The 15261-nt window shown below is 45.4% G+C and overlaps 1 non-coding gene across 1 annotated transcript; it reads left to right on the forward strand.

The window, feature by feature from the left end:
• The first annotated feature begins 14822 nt into the window (after positions 1-14822).
• LOC148120775 (5S ribosomal RNA) lies at positions 14823-14941 on the forward strand. The gene has a single exon (XR_015738944.1). It is a non-coding gene; the product is annotated as a 5S ribosomal RNA (ribosomal RNA).
• The last annotated feature ends 320 nt before the right edge of the window (positions 14942-15261 follow it).

Here is a 15261-nt window from a genome sequence, read left to right on the forward strand (position 1 = left end):
CTCATCCCAGAACAACATCTCTTGACCAACTTTCTGTTAACCCTCACTCCGATCCCCTTTAAAGTTCCCCCACCCCCACCCCACGCTTCCTGCGGTTCTAGGATGCTCCCGGACCAGGGTGTTGGCTACCCTGGAAAGGAGGATGCAGGCATACAAGACTTCCCTACCCTCCTCAGCCTTCAGAAAGAAGTCAGTGTCGGGCAGGACCTCCTGGCTTCCTTCCCTGGGTCTATATTTACTAGCTGACTACCCCGAATTGACCCCTCCCAGGCCGGCTGGAGCCAAAGGTCTGGGTGCTAACTGGGCTCCTAGGAGAGCCACCCCAAAGTCTGCTTCCTCTTCTCCCCAGCTGTACAACCCCCACCAGGCTGGCCTGTCCCCAGGGCTGGTATTTCCCTCACCCTCCACTCCCAGTCTAGAGACTGAGACAGGCCCTGGAGGTTTGAAGCCCAGCGTGTTCCCAGGCCCTCCCGCTTGCAAACTGCAACCCAGCAGCGTTTAGGGCCTGGATTTCCTGCTGGCTATTCTTATACATCCTTCCATGTTCTTGACTTGAAGAAGTTCCTGCCCTTCAAAGTTTAGACAACTCTCCATTTTTTTTCCTGTTTATTTGTAATTTCTACTTTTGAAATTGGACTTTTTTTTCTTTCTTTCTTTTTTTTCTGAGACAGGGTTTCTCTGTGTAGATTTTGGAGCCTGTCCTGGAACTCACTCTGTAGATTAGGCTGGCCTCAAACTCAGAGATCTGCCTGCCTCTGCCTCTTTAGTGCTGGGATTAAAGGTGTTCGACACCACTGCTCATCTGAGACTGTCTTCTTTTCTTTCTTTCTTTCTTTCTTTCTTTCTTTCTTTCTTTCTTTCTTTCAAGAGATTTATTTATTATGTATACAATGTTCTGCCTGCATGTGCCCCTGCAGGCCAGAAGTTGGCACCAGATTTTATTACAGGTGGTTGTGAGCCACCATGTGGTTACTGGGGATTGAACTCAGGACCTCTGGAAGAAAAATCAGTGCTCTTAAACCATGAACCATCTCTCCAGCCCCAGAGTCTGCATTTCTTATAGCCCTAGGATGGCCTCAGATTTACTCTCTTGCTCAGGACAATCTCGAACTCCTGAACCCCCTGCCTCTGAGCACTGGGGTTACAGGTGGATGAGTCCCATCAAAGCTGACTTTCAAATAGTTTTTTGTCATGGTGCTGGGAACAGCCTCCACAGCCTGGTGTATGCCAAGCAAGTCCTGTTCCATTCAATCACTGTCCTGGACCCCCTCTCCAATTTTTGATGGTTTTTCTTTTTCTTTTTTTATTATTGTTTTTATTGAGCTATATATTTTTTCTACTCCCCTCTCTTCTTTTCCCCTCCCCTTCTACCCTCTTCCATGGTCCCACACTCCCAATTTACTCAGGAGATTTTGAGATTTTGTCTTTTTCTACTTCCCATGTAGCTTAGATCCATGTATGTTTCTCTTAGGGTCCTCTTTGTTGTCTAGGTTCTCTGGGATTGTGAACTGTAGGCTGGTTTTTCTTTGCTTTATGTCTAAAAGTCACGTATGGGTGAGTGTCCCGCGCTACCGTCTCGCCAGCAAGAACCACGCGGTACACATAGGATCCTTCTGCAGAAAAGCTTTATGTCTCTTGGGAGCTAGAGCATAAGCCACATGGCGGAGACCCAGATAAGATGGAACCCATCCCTTATATAGGAAACAGACCCTGCTTTGGACGTGTCACTCTTTGATTGGTCAACTGCTCCCAGTCCCAGGTGATACCTTGGGAGTAGTGGAAAAATACCAACACGTGTGAGCTTTCTAGCTCACCTGGCGGTGAAGCGCCATCTATGGTGGAGAGTGTGGTTGCAGCCTTCTACATCTCCCCCTAATTTACTTCTTTGCAGAAAGGCAACTCCCTCAAAAGGTAAAGATAGAGGTCGCACTTCCCAAAATAGAAACATTAAAATGGGCTTACACGGAATCTGCCCCTAGGTTTATGACACCTGGAACCTATCCAGCCTGCCCTCTGCCAATTTTCTGGGAAAGGGAAATATACGGCAGGAAACCCTTAAGCAGAGCGACTTATCTCTCAGAGAGGGCCATTCTCTGTGCGATGCTCTTCAGCTCGACAACCTTCAGGGCTAGCTAAGCCAAGCACTCCACCCTGTGCAATGGACCACAGTCCTAGGGGTGCAGGAGCTGGTTGGCTTAAACCTTACTGCTTTAACATAAATAACCACACATCAGAAGAGGCTCCTGTTCCAGGACAGCCAGCGCTGTGCAAAAACCACTTTGTCCCTAAGACTTTGGGATTTGAGTCAGCAGACCATCCAGAGGAGAAACACTATTCCATAGCATAGGATTGTTCCAAACATTCCAACCCCCACCCATTCTTTGAAGTAGGAGATGAAGGACACAATCCAGGACTGGAATCCTTTGGCCAAGCTTATGTCCACTCACGTGGAGTTGATTGTCATGATGGACCGTCTCAAGGAGGACAGCAAATCATCAAAATTCTCCTGCAAGATACAAAGACAATTCTCGGGACAAGTTAGCCACTTTTATAAAGTTCTCATATGGTACACTGGTCACACATAAGGCTGGAGTTTTCCATTTACAGCCCAATTGGGCAAGCTGTCATAAGATATCCACCTGTTCTTGTATTAGGTCAATTATTTGATTAAGAACCATTATTCCACCTCTAATAGATGTATCTATGGTAACCTGCTGATCCAGGGCTGTAGCCATTATGGTAGATAACTGATTGAGGGTCTTTGTTTTTTATGATATAGGCCGTGCTGTCCCAGTGGCGCCTAGGAAAAACCCAGGCCCTGTTTGTTGATATTAGGTTTAAGATTTATTGGCTCCCGTATTCCTTGCCAGTACGGTGGCCTCGGGCTCCAGAGTCCGCCCGCCATCCAAGGGCTGTGTGCGGCTGCACGGCTCCCATGTGTCCCAGGCCAGGAAGTGGCGGCTCCACCCCCAGGCGCCCCTGCCTTCCTTGCGGGGCTAGCCTAGTTCTCTGAGGCTGTGTTGGTGGGGGAGTGTGGCGGGAGCCGACACTCAGACCGAGGCGGCACAGGCCGGCAATATCTCAAGGTCCGCGCCAGAGCCGCTGCGGCTCAAGGGGCTGATGGGAGAGGCGGCGAACAGGGCCGCTTTCCTACTAGCCAACTCTCAACACCTGTGCCACAGCAAAAGCAGCTGTAAACTCTCACAGATCCAGCCAACGACCCAATCACCCCAAAATCCAAGGGCCCTTCGCATCCACCTCCCTGCGGATCCTGAAACATCAGACAAGCCAAGCATATACACAGCAATCTTTCAGGAGGACTTGAATTCTTAAAATGCTAAGCAGTTTTTAAAAACTTAAGTCGCACTATGTAGATGTAATACGGTACTGCCTGTTTACTGCGTCTAAACCTTAATTGCGCTTTTATTATGATAAATACGACCAGCCCTGCCTGAAGTCAGCATCGTTTAGCATAGCCAAATGGAACCATAGCCATTTTAGCCTCTGAGACCCTCACAGTTTTAGGTACATAGCAAGCTTTCTGGCCCGGCTGCCTGTGGCACCGCTGTGACATCCTCCAGGCCAGGCACCAACCGAGCCACACCAATTGAGCCGGCGCAACATGCTCCCCACCATAGCCACAGAGCAAAGCTCCGTTCCAGCCACAGCTGCACCCACTCCGAGCCCAAACCAGTGTACGGAGCAAAGCGGAACTCAGAGAAGCAGGCTTGCTGCTCTGCAAGGACCTCATTTAATCTTTTAGGGAATTTGGGTGTCGTTAGTCTCTTTGGCTGCTTCCTGCTGTTATTGGGCCGCTGTATTTTAGGGGTAAACATTATAACATTTCAGGAGGTCTCGGTGATTCAAACCACATAAATCCCAAGTACACCCTTAGGCTCTCCTTTTCTGTGGAGACGAAAACAGAACCTCTTTCCCAAAACATCATATCCTTAGCAGTTTCTAAGTTTAAATATCTTTCTCCTATCCAGTACACAACAGACAACACAAACAACATAACATAAAGCTTTTGACCTTGTAAGTCAGCCTTCTCCCCCATTTTTACTTTTTTAAAATCACTGGGGGGTCCTTTTTAACTTATTTGGGTGCGCGCGCACAACCTCCCACTGCTGCTCAGTTTCTGATATGCTCTCTGGACTTTAGAGCGTACCTCTCTAAGCATGCATGCCTGCAGTTCTGAATCCTCCTTGTGTCCAAGGGGTCTCCGGCGGTGCAAAGTTCTTCTTTTTCCTCCCGGGTTTCAGCACCAGATGTCCCGCGCTACCGTCTCGCCAGCAAGAACCACGCGGTACACATAGGATCCTTCTGCAGAAAAGCTTTATGTCTCTTGGGAGCTAGAACATAAGCCACGTGGCGGAGACCCAGATAAGATGGAACCCATCCCTTATATAGGAAACAGACCCTGCTTTGGACGTGTCACTCTTCGATTGGTCAACTGCTCCCAGTCCCAGGTGATACCTTGGGAGTAGTGGAAAAATACCAACACGTGTGAGCTTTCTAGCTCACCTGGCGGTGAAGCGCCATCTATGGTGGAGAGTGTGGTTGCAGCCTTCTACAGGTGAGTACATATTATATTTGTCTTTCTGGATCTGGGTTACCTCGCTGTGTTTTTATTTTTCAAAACAGGGTTTCTCTGTATATCCTGGCTGGCCTCGAACTCAGAGAGTCACCTGCCTCCATCTTAGGCTTGAAAACCTTATAGTAAAGACAAAGGAGTTCATTCTTGCTTATAATTAAACCTTGTGGTACAAATAAATAAAAAACCAGAGAGAGAGATTGGGGTTCAAGCCGAAGATTAGAAAAGCAAAGCAGCCAAGCCACTAGAGATTCCTTACTTCTGCCAAGGCTCAGACAACAAAGGGGAGATCTGGCAATGCTCTCCACCAACCTCAGACCCCACACTCCACTGAGTTCCTGTCTCTTCTCCTTTATATTCCTCTCTCTGCCCAGCCATATCACTCCTGTTTCTACTTCCCTAGTGCTGGGATTAAAGGCATGGGATTACCTTTGTGTGAGCTCTGTTTCTCTTTTAAACAGATTCAATCTTGTGTAGCCCAGGGTGGCATTGAACTCACAGAGATGGTGTGTGCCACCACTCTCTGTCTTATATGGCTGTCTAGTGTGGCTGCTTTGCCCTCTGATCTTCAGACAAGCTTTATTTACTAAAACATCAATAATATATAAACCTATTTCTCAAGGATTGGGCTATGCCTCACCTGTAACCTTAACTATAAATGGTTTATACTGCCTGTTCCAGGAATCGCAACCATGTCTTTGTTTGAAAAAGTTAATAACCATTTTACAAGTCTACATTTGTTTCAAAAGGGTTGTTAATGGCTACTTTGTCATGACTCTACCTGTTGTTACAACCCCAGGTCTTTGTTCCAGGAGGTCCTTATAGCTAACTTATTACTCCTATGTTCTGCTTCTGAAACCCTACCTAGTCTGCCTTCCATTCCCCCATTTGGGAACCCCCATCCCTGAGCTATAAAAATCTTATTTTCCTCACATCCGATGCTGACTTCTAGAACCCCCACTTACGGGGAGGTGGTCTATGTACGCCAATTAAAAAGCTTGTTTTAGCTAATTGCTTGCTTTAATTAATTTGGCCAGGATGATTGGGGTCCCTGATCTTTCTCCTCTCATCTTTGGGATTAACATCTGCCTCCCTAGTGCTAGGATTAAAGGTGTGTACAACCTGTCCTGCTTCAATTTTTACCTGTACCTTCTTCAATTTCTTTTCTCTTTTCTTTTCTTTCTTTCTTTCTTTTCTTTTTCTTTTTTTTTTTTTTTTGAGACAGAGTTTCTCTGTGTAACCTCATCTGTCCTGGAACTAGCTCTGTAGACTAGGCTGGCCTCAAACTCACAAAAATCCACCTGCCTCTGCCTCCCAAGTGCTGGGATTAAAGATTAAAGGAATATGCCACCATTGCCTGAACCCTCTCCAATTTTTAATCTCTGTTGTGAGACCAGTTTGGTGGATGTATGAGGCTGGGTGTAAGAGGCTAGAATCCTAGAGCCCCACCACCCACAGGATGGGACTCAAGTCCCACAACTGACAAGCCAGTCCCTGCTTTTCAGCCAGACCCCAGGTTATTTGTGGGTCTGACCCAGAGGAGATGGTTAGCCTTAAAAAGCCAGGCGAACTACAGGAGGGCTGGAGTATGGCATCTCGGCCCATCCCCTACCCCCTCACATAACAAACATTCTGAGGATTTACACACTCTATCAGCCTTTCTTGAAAGCGGATGGGGCACTTGGAATGGCGTGTGTTGTCAAACTGGAAGATGCTGGGCCACAGCCAGTCTAGTCCTTCCTCTACCTTGAACCTCACATATGACCTGATACTAGAAAATCTTTTCTTTCCTTCTTTCCTTCCTTCCTTTCTTTCTTTCTTTCTTTCTTTCTTTCTTTCTTTCTTTCTTTCTTTCTTTCTTTCTTTTTTCCAAGACAGGGTTTCTCTATGTAACAGCCCTGGCTGTTCTGGAGCTCACTCTGTAGACCAGGCTGGCCTCAAGTACATTTATTCATTCAGAAGGCAGAGGAAGTCAGATCTCGGAATTCAAGGCCAGACTGGTCTACACAGTGAGATTTCATCTCAAAAACAGTATTACACAGATTTCTTTATTTATTTGGACCAGAGATGACAACGGGGTCGTCACTACGCAGGTGCCATGGTCCAAGAGTGAGTGGAGGGCAGAAGATGAGTGGAGTCCTGTGGACAGCAGTAGGAGATGGAGTCAGCCCTTTCCATCCACTCTGTGGCTTCTGGGCATTGACCTAGGGTCATCAGGCGTGGTGGCAAGCAGCCTTACCCGCTGAGCTGTCTTACCAGCCCAGGGAAATCTCAAAGGCCATGAGAATCCTCTGAGATTGATTTCCAAGGTTGGCAAAGGCCCTAGGGACCTGTAAACTCTCATTTCCTGCCTCTCCCACATCCCCTACCCTGCCCCGCTCTGCCCAACCCTTCCCTTCCTCAAAGAAATCACTACCATTTTTCTTTACTTTTCAATTCATCTTATTTTTTTATTTGTCTGTGTGTGGTTGTGCAATTGTGTGTGCTGGGTGAGTGCACATGTGCAAAGGTGACGGCCTTAGGTGCTGCTTCTCAGGAGCTGGCCTCTCAGTTTTTGTTTTTGCTATGGGAGGATACAGTCTGTGTGTCTGTGCGCTGGCACACACACACACACAAACGAGAAGGCTGAGTGTCTTCCTCGATCCCTCCTTTCCATATTCATTTGAGACTGGCTCTGTCCCTGAACCTGTAGGTCATCATTTTGACTAGGCTGACTAGCTAGCCATTCCTGGGATCCTTCTGTCTTTGTCCCCCAATCGGGGTTTACAGGCCATGCCTAGATTTGAACACAAGCCCCCATGCTTGCACAGCCAGTACTTACTTCTGCTCATCAGCTATCTCCCCAGCTCCCCTCCCTCCCTTGGGTTTTGAGTCAGAGACTCTCCCTAGGACCCAGAGATCACCAATTCTGCTATGTTGATCAGCCAGGGAGCTCCAGGGATCTACCTGCCTTTTTCTCTCCCGCCTCCCCACAGCGCATGCTGGGATTACAGGCATGTGGCATGTGCCACCATGCCCATCTTTTTATGCAGTTGTTAGGGATTAACCCAGCCAGCACCACGTGCTGGAGGAGCCACTAGCGCAGCAGGTTTAAGGCTTGACACATGCGGGCAGAAAAGGCTGCACATGCGCAGTAAGACAGTCCAGACTGAGAAAATGTAGACAAATGTAGTAGAAAATGGGTGTAAACAGTCATACAAAATAGTTTAAGAATAATAAACTAAAGTCTTTAAAGAGAGAGCAAGTGGAGGCCAGTCAGGTCTGCAGAGCTAGTTCTAAGACAGGCTCCAAAGCTACAGAGAAACCCTGTCTTGAAAAAGAAAAAAAAAAAAAGACAAAAGAAAAAGAAAAAGAGAGAGAGGCCAAGTAATATAAAAAGAAAAGGCTATATAAAGATGGAAAATATGCAGGGCATCTGGAGCCTGTATGTTGCTTCATTGACTGAACTGTTTTGAATGCTGATGAGCAAATGGCAGCTGCTAGGAGACCCTGGGCTATGAAAGGAGCTGCTGAAGCCAGCCAACCTATATAGTTTCAGAATGTCTTAGCTACAGAGTGGAGGTCAGAAATATGTTGCATTGAGAGAGAGGTTATGCCTTTGTTTTCACAGGAAACAGAACATTATGATTCTCCTCAAAATTAAATAAGACAAGATTTGGTCCTGAGGAGCTTGGCTGCAGATGTGAGGGACTGCAAGACAGGTGATGTGTATAACGATCTCTCTACATGGGAACAGCTCTGAGACTGAATGAGACATGATAAACCTTGTCTACAGAGTCCTCATGACTTATTAATACATGCCATCCTTCCATGGATGGATATGGATAGAGATTTATATTCCAGTTTGGTTATGCAGTCCAAATGGACTTATAAAGTTAACAGATGTCTTTTACCTGCTCAAACATAGAAGAAAAAACATCTTTAGCTGACTTATGCATACCGAATATTCCATACTTTTGCGGCAGATATATATTTTATCTTTAAAAGTTTGTGTTTTCAGAAAAAAAAAAGGACCAGTGGCCAGGAAAGACAAGTAACCCAAGTGATTCAACCTCTCTGAATGCCTCTGTTGCAATTTCCTTTAAATTCTGCATCCAGAACAACTTCAAAGCTGCGAGCTAAGATGGTTCAGCCTCACAGACTAACCTGCAAAGATTTCAGATAAACTCTACACTTTCCTGTCACACTAACTAAAAGACTAAACAAAAAGTAATATAGCCAGCTCTCCCAGGACTTGATCATTAACCCAGTCTTCTCAGGGTCCCCTAAAGATGCCCTCACCCTCAGACAACAGGAAACAGTTTAGAGAACATAACTCCCACATCCCCAAGAGGTTGGATGGGTGGTTTTCGGCATTCAGTGGGTTGTGGATGTTTGTCATCATTTAGGGGTATTGACTACAAGTTGTTGGTCATGGTCAGGAAAAAAGCTGAGCAAGGGAGATTAAATTCAGGGATTGCTTTCCGAAGGGAAAAGAAGGGGCTACAGTATAGAAATAATGAGAGAAAGGGGTGGATGACTGAGTCTACTTTTGAACTAAAAAACCGCTACTAGTCTCAAATATTTTATATTGGTATGGATTTTTTTTGTTGTTTTGTTTTCCAAGGATTTCTCTGTGTAGCTTTGGAGCCTGTCCTAGAACTCTCTCTGTAGACCAGGCCGGCCTCAAACTCACAGAAATTCGCCTGCCTTTGCTTCCCAAGTGCTGAGATTAAAGGTGTGTGCCACTACTTTTATTTACTGTATGTATGTAGGTATGGATTTTTATATGTTGATACAAATTTAAGGTTATTTTTGTTATATACAACAAAACTGTATGTGTGTTTCTATTCTTGTTTAAAGTACCTATACAGCTCACTTAAAAATGTAATGTAAAGTTCTAGTCCTTTAAAGCTATTATTATAAACCATTTAGGATAAATAAGAAAAGCAGTATAGTAGTTAGTCATATATAACAATCAAACTTGTATTTGTGTTAGATATATTTTCAAGGTCATACAGAGATATATTTTAAATAGATGGTGTTGGAGGAAGCCTGCTTGTTTGTGCTGGCTGCCCAGAACTGAAATAATCACACAGAAACTGTATTAATTAAATCACTGCTTAGCTCATTAACTCTAGCTTCTTATTGGTTAACTCTTACATCTGAATTTAATCCATTTCTAGTAATCTGTGTGTTGTCACATAACTGTGGCTTACCGGGTAAAGTTCCATCTGTCTCTGATGGGGCTACATGGCTTCTCTCCGACTCTGCCTCCTTTCTCCCAGCATTCCATTTAATTTTCCCCACCTAGCTCTGTTCCCCTATAGCTCTGCTATAGGCCCAAAGCAGTTCCTTTATTAACCAATGATATTCACAGCATACAGAAGGGAATCCCACATCACCTCCCCTTTTCTTTTTAAGTGAAAGGAAGGCTTTAACTTTAACATAGTAAAATTACATATAACAAAACAGGTATCATGCAAGAATTACAGTTACAATATTTATATCTACTTTATCTTTATCTTTTATCATAACTAAGGAAAACTATAACTATAACTATAAATTGTTCAACTCCATCAAAGACTCCAGAAGAATATAATATTACCTAAGTAAACAGGAAATATATTGCAAGCAACTTCTAAAACTCTAGAATTGACAGAGACATCTTGCTGCCTGGACAATCACTCAAAGTTCTTCTGTACCATTGGGGCATCCATCTTCAGCCTACAGGCCCATAGAAAAGTAGGCCCAGACTTTTCCATGAAGCAGGAAATTTCAAAGACAGTTCCACTTATATTGGCATTTTTTTTCTGTCACTTTCTTCTGTAGCCTGCAGAATGTCTGGCAGACTCTTTAATGAAGTAGGAACCCCAAAGGATGCCTTACCTTCTTTAGGCAAGTTTAGCTCTCTGTGGGTCCTGCATGTCCAGTTCATCAAGTAGTCCAGGCAAGAGCAGTTTCTTGCCCAAATGGCTAACAAACTCCATGGAGCCTCTTTGATGCCCATCTTCCTCTTGAAGTAATTGGTGCTGCCAGGAACAGATGTGTCTCATTGTCATGAAAAGTCTTAAGTTAATAATGTAAACATTTTGGGCTGGAGAGATGGCTCAGCAGTGAAGAGCACTGACTGCTCTTCCAGAGAACCCATATTCAATTCCCAGCACCCACATGGCAGCTCACAACTGTCTGAAAATCCAGTTCCAGGGGATCTGACACCTTCACACCAATGCACATAAAAAATAAATAAATCATAAAAATTTAAAAAAACAATTTAAACATTTTAAATGCCATATTCTGAAGGTCTCTAAAAGATTTGAGGAATACCTAGCTAACTGAAATATATCTCTATATATCCAGAAAATCTAACATGATTACAAGCTTGACTATTATAGATGACTATCTATTAACCCATATTTTTTAATATATTACATTTTTAAATGAACTGGACAAACACAATACCTTAGTCAAGAGCAGAAATATATATATACAGTATAATAAAATGGACCTTAAATTTGTATCAATAAACCAAGATCCATACCAATGCAAATCTCTATAGCATATCCCCCTTTAAATGTAAACAAACATACATACATATATATATTTATATATATTTATTATATATATATATATATATATATATATATATATTTGGTAATACGGGCATAGTTTTCTCCAAACTGCTTCCTGCTGTTTAGTGGGCAAAGCAATTTTTGGGGTGTTCACTGGGACCTATCGGGGATCTTGGACCATCAAACCACGTTAGTCTGGAATTAATCCATAGGTTCTCATCTTCTGTGGAAACAAAAGAAGAACTTCTTTTGCAAAGCAACATATCCTTAGACTCAAATTCTGAAATCAAGATATCTTTAAAATATAAGAACTAGGTAGGAACAAGACTAAGCTACAGACCGGTCTTCCATTATTAGTAAGTACCCGTGCCATTATTTGGGAGCTGCCTGGAGGGACACAACATTACAGTTGTGAGCCAAACCTGCGTCTTCTGGAAAGGCACAAGTGCTGTTGACCCCTGAACCATCCATCCCTCCAGCGCTCACATCCCTATAAACAGTTAGATTCCCTGTGTGGTTTGTTCTACAGTGCTGGGGATAGAGCCTGGGCCCTCATCCACACAAGGCCAGTGCTCTATGCCCGAGCTGTTCCTCGCCCACAACCCTGGTTCACAGTCCTGCTGATCTTCTTAGCCTTTCATCAATACCGCCTCAAGAGCAATGAGGTGTGAGCACAAAATAACTCCACCTAGGAAGGGTATCACTGTGCAGAATAAAACGTTCAAAGAGCAAAGAGCTCTTGGCGTAAGTCTGCTTTCCATGAAAGCAATGAACCTGAAAGAGACCTAAGACCCAGAAACAGCAGTTAGTAAATTACAGAGAATTACCCCACATCAGTAAAATGGACCGCTAGGCAGGTCGTCAAGGCATAATGAGGACACCGCCATCAGATCGCATTGGTGCAATCATGTGCTGGGCCTAGTGACTCAATGGGAGCTGGAACATGCAGCCTCTCTCTGAGCTCAGTTAAAGCATCTGCAAAGGAGAGACGATAGCCTCACCTCATGCAGCTGAGAGGGTCGATGTGACACAACGTGCCTGGAGCCTCTAGCTGAGTGCAGGAAAAAAGCAGGCACAAGTTCCTGCTCACGTCTCTATGTGGGTTTTTTGTTCTTTTAGGTAGTGCTGGGGATTTAAAAGCAGGGGCCTCCAGCGTGCTCTGCCTCTGAACTATACTCCAAGCCTGCCTTCTGGTTGTTTCCTTGAGACAAGGTCTCACTCTGTACCTCGCCCCCCCCCCCCAGACTGGTCTGGTGTGGCGCACTGCTTGACCAGCAAGCAAGAACGACCACGAGTTGAGGATTCTTCTCTGATCACACTTTATTGGAGCCTCTTGGTTGAAGGGAGAGCAGGAAGCGAGAGAGGGTGAAAGCCAAGCGGCAGTTGCTTTTCTAGGGTGGAGGTACTGTCCTGATTGGTGAATACCATTCCGCTGAAGCCCGGGGCTTCGGGATTGGCTAGGGAACAAGGCTCAATTGCGCATGTACAAGCAAAGGGCGCTCAGCCCCACCCAGCACTGCCAAAGAAGGATTTGTTTACCTCCAAGCTGCAGGACTGCCAGCGCCATATTGTAATGGCAATATCTGGACGGCTCCTTACAGTCTGGAAGTCACTAAGTAGTCCAGACTGGCCTCAAAATCTCAGCACTCCGAGTCTCCCAAGCACTGATGTTACAGGCTTGTGCCACCCGGTTTGGCCAGTGGACTCTCACTCAGCTCAACTCTAAAATCAGTCCCGTTGCTCTGTCAACATCCAGTTGACAAGTGTTCTGTGGGGCACCCAAGCCACAATTTTTCTGTGTCCCAGACCAGTCCTGAGATCTTCAGTGCGGCTTCTCTTTTTGAAACAGTGTCTCACAACGTAGCCCTGACTGGAACTTGCTATGTATTCTAGGCTAGCCTTGAACTGCTGGGATTACAGGTGTGCATCCCCAAACCAGTGGCAGCCTTTATCATTGTCATCATCATCTTTATCGTTACCATCACCACCATGAACATCACGAAATTCTTTAGTCTGACGCTACCAGCTATAGGTTTATATTTATTTGGGTGGTACACTCTTGAAAGGCTGTGAAAACTTTGGAAGGTGACCTCCAGACGGAGAAGTGGGTCTGTTGGGGGAAGGAGGGCTTCAAAGGTTATACTGGGTCCCCCAGGTCACTCCTCTGCTCTCTGCTTTGTGTCTACAGTGAATAAGCTCTTTGGCCACACAATCCCATCACCTGAGCAGTCACAGGTCCTGTGAAATGCTTAGCAAAACAAACACTTTCTCCTTCAAGTTGCCTCTGCCGTGAGTCTCATCACAGTGACTACTTTGTTTTAGTTATGGACTAAGACATCCTTAAAGTACACAAGGTCCAGATATGGGAGACTTTGTCAAGAAGAGATTCTGGATATCGACAAGTGGTTTGTCTTGAGGGTCAGGGAAAGCAGATGGTTGGCACCCTACCAGGTAGAGAGGAAAATGGAGCAACTAAGGGCAGGAAGAGGAGAGCACAGAAAAGATTCGGCTGGAGAAGCAAACCCTACTTGGAGAAGTTAATATAAGACTTGGAAAGCAAGGTTAGGTTTGAAGAAACTGGAATGTCAAGAGTGATAAGAGGCACTGGGCAGATGGCCCAGCAGTTAGGGACACTGGGCCCTCTTCCAAGGACCTGGGTTCAATTCCCAGGACCCATAGGGCAGCTCACGGCCATCTGTAACTCCACTTTCAGGGGGATCCAATGCCCTCTTTTGACCTCCTCTATGTTCTGGGGATTAAACACAAGTCCTTGGATTCACCGGACAAGAAATTTACCGCTGAGCCTTCGCTGCAGATTCTTGCTGCTATGGCAGTGACACGGTTAGATCAGAGATGCAAGGAGGGGACCAACTGTGTCCCTCAGCACATTAGCCAGCCCAGGATCCCACGCAGAGGTCGACAGGCAAGGCCCAGGCCCTCACAGCACCTGCGGTGAGCAGAGGGGTCAGGTGCTCGACACAAGAGAGGGAGGGAGGAACAGCACAGAAAGCTGGCATTAGGCCAGGCTCCTTGGCAGCAGAGACATTTAATCTGTCATCCGAGGGACACGGAGGAGTTGGGCTAGTAATGACAGGCGTGAAAAGTCTGCAGTGAGTAAGGATCTGAAAAGAGAATTCATAAGGCAAGCCGGTATTCCCAGTGTGTGGCAGGAGGATCAGCTCAAAGTCCTCTTCCGCCACGTAGCAAACTCAACGCCAGCCCAGGCTACATAAAACCCTGTCTCAAAAAACTACATACTAAAACTACAACAAAAATACCCCAGAGTCTAGGGACGTGTCTTAGCTGACAAAGTACTTGTCTCTCTGACACAAAGCCTCAAGTTCAATCCCCAGCACCACATAAAAATCACACCTGGGATGGGCAGCAGTGATACACACCTTTAACCCCAGCACTCAGGGGGCAGAGGCAGGCAGAGCTCTAAATTCAAGGCCAGCCTGGTCTACAGAAGAGTTCCAGGACAGTCAGGGCAACACAGAGAAACCCTGTCTCAAAAAATCAAACAAATAAACAAATAAACAAAAACAAAAACCAGACCCTGGCACACACAATCCCAGCACTTGGGAGACAGAGGTGAGAGGATCAGATGGTCAAGGCCTTCTTCTGTTATAATTGGGTTTTAGGCCAGTCTGTGCTATATGATAACTTGTCTCAAATAGGTCTATGGCCATACCACCCTGAATGCGCCCGATCTCGTCTGATCTCGGAAGCTAAGCAGGGTCGGGCCTGGTTAGTACTTGGATGGGAGACCGCCTGAGAATATCGGGTGCTGTAGGCTTTAAAAAAAAAAATAAATTAAATTAAAAAAAAGAAAAAAGAAAAAGAAAAAAATACAATCAAATAAAAAAAAATCCAAAACCAGAATACTAGAACTCATCGAGAAACATCCAGAGCATAAAAAAGCAGTGACATTTGTTCAGCAAAGTCAAGTGACATCATGGAAAGCCTGCTGGGCTGGCAATCCACACGGTGATCTCAGAACATTGTTTCATTCACAGGTCCCTGGGCCAACAGCCAGCTGAGAGGAGGTGAGGAAGGAAGGGCTGGTGAGCCACAGATGCAGGGGTTGGGGGGGGGATGCAGGCTGGGTAGGACCTT

The sequence above is a fragment of the Myodes glareolus genome, chromosome 9 (genome assembly GCF_982192425.1).
Source record: "Myodes glareolus chromosome 9, mMyoGla1.1, whole genome shotgun sequence".
Classification (NCBI taxonomy): domain Eukaryota; kingdom Metazoa; phylum Chordata; class Mammalia; order Rodentia; family Cricetidae; genus Myodes; species Myodes glareolus.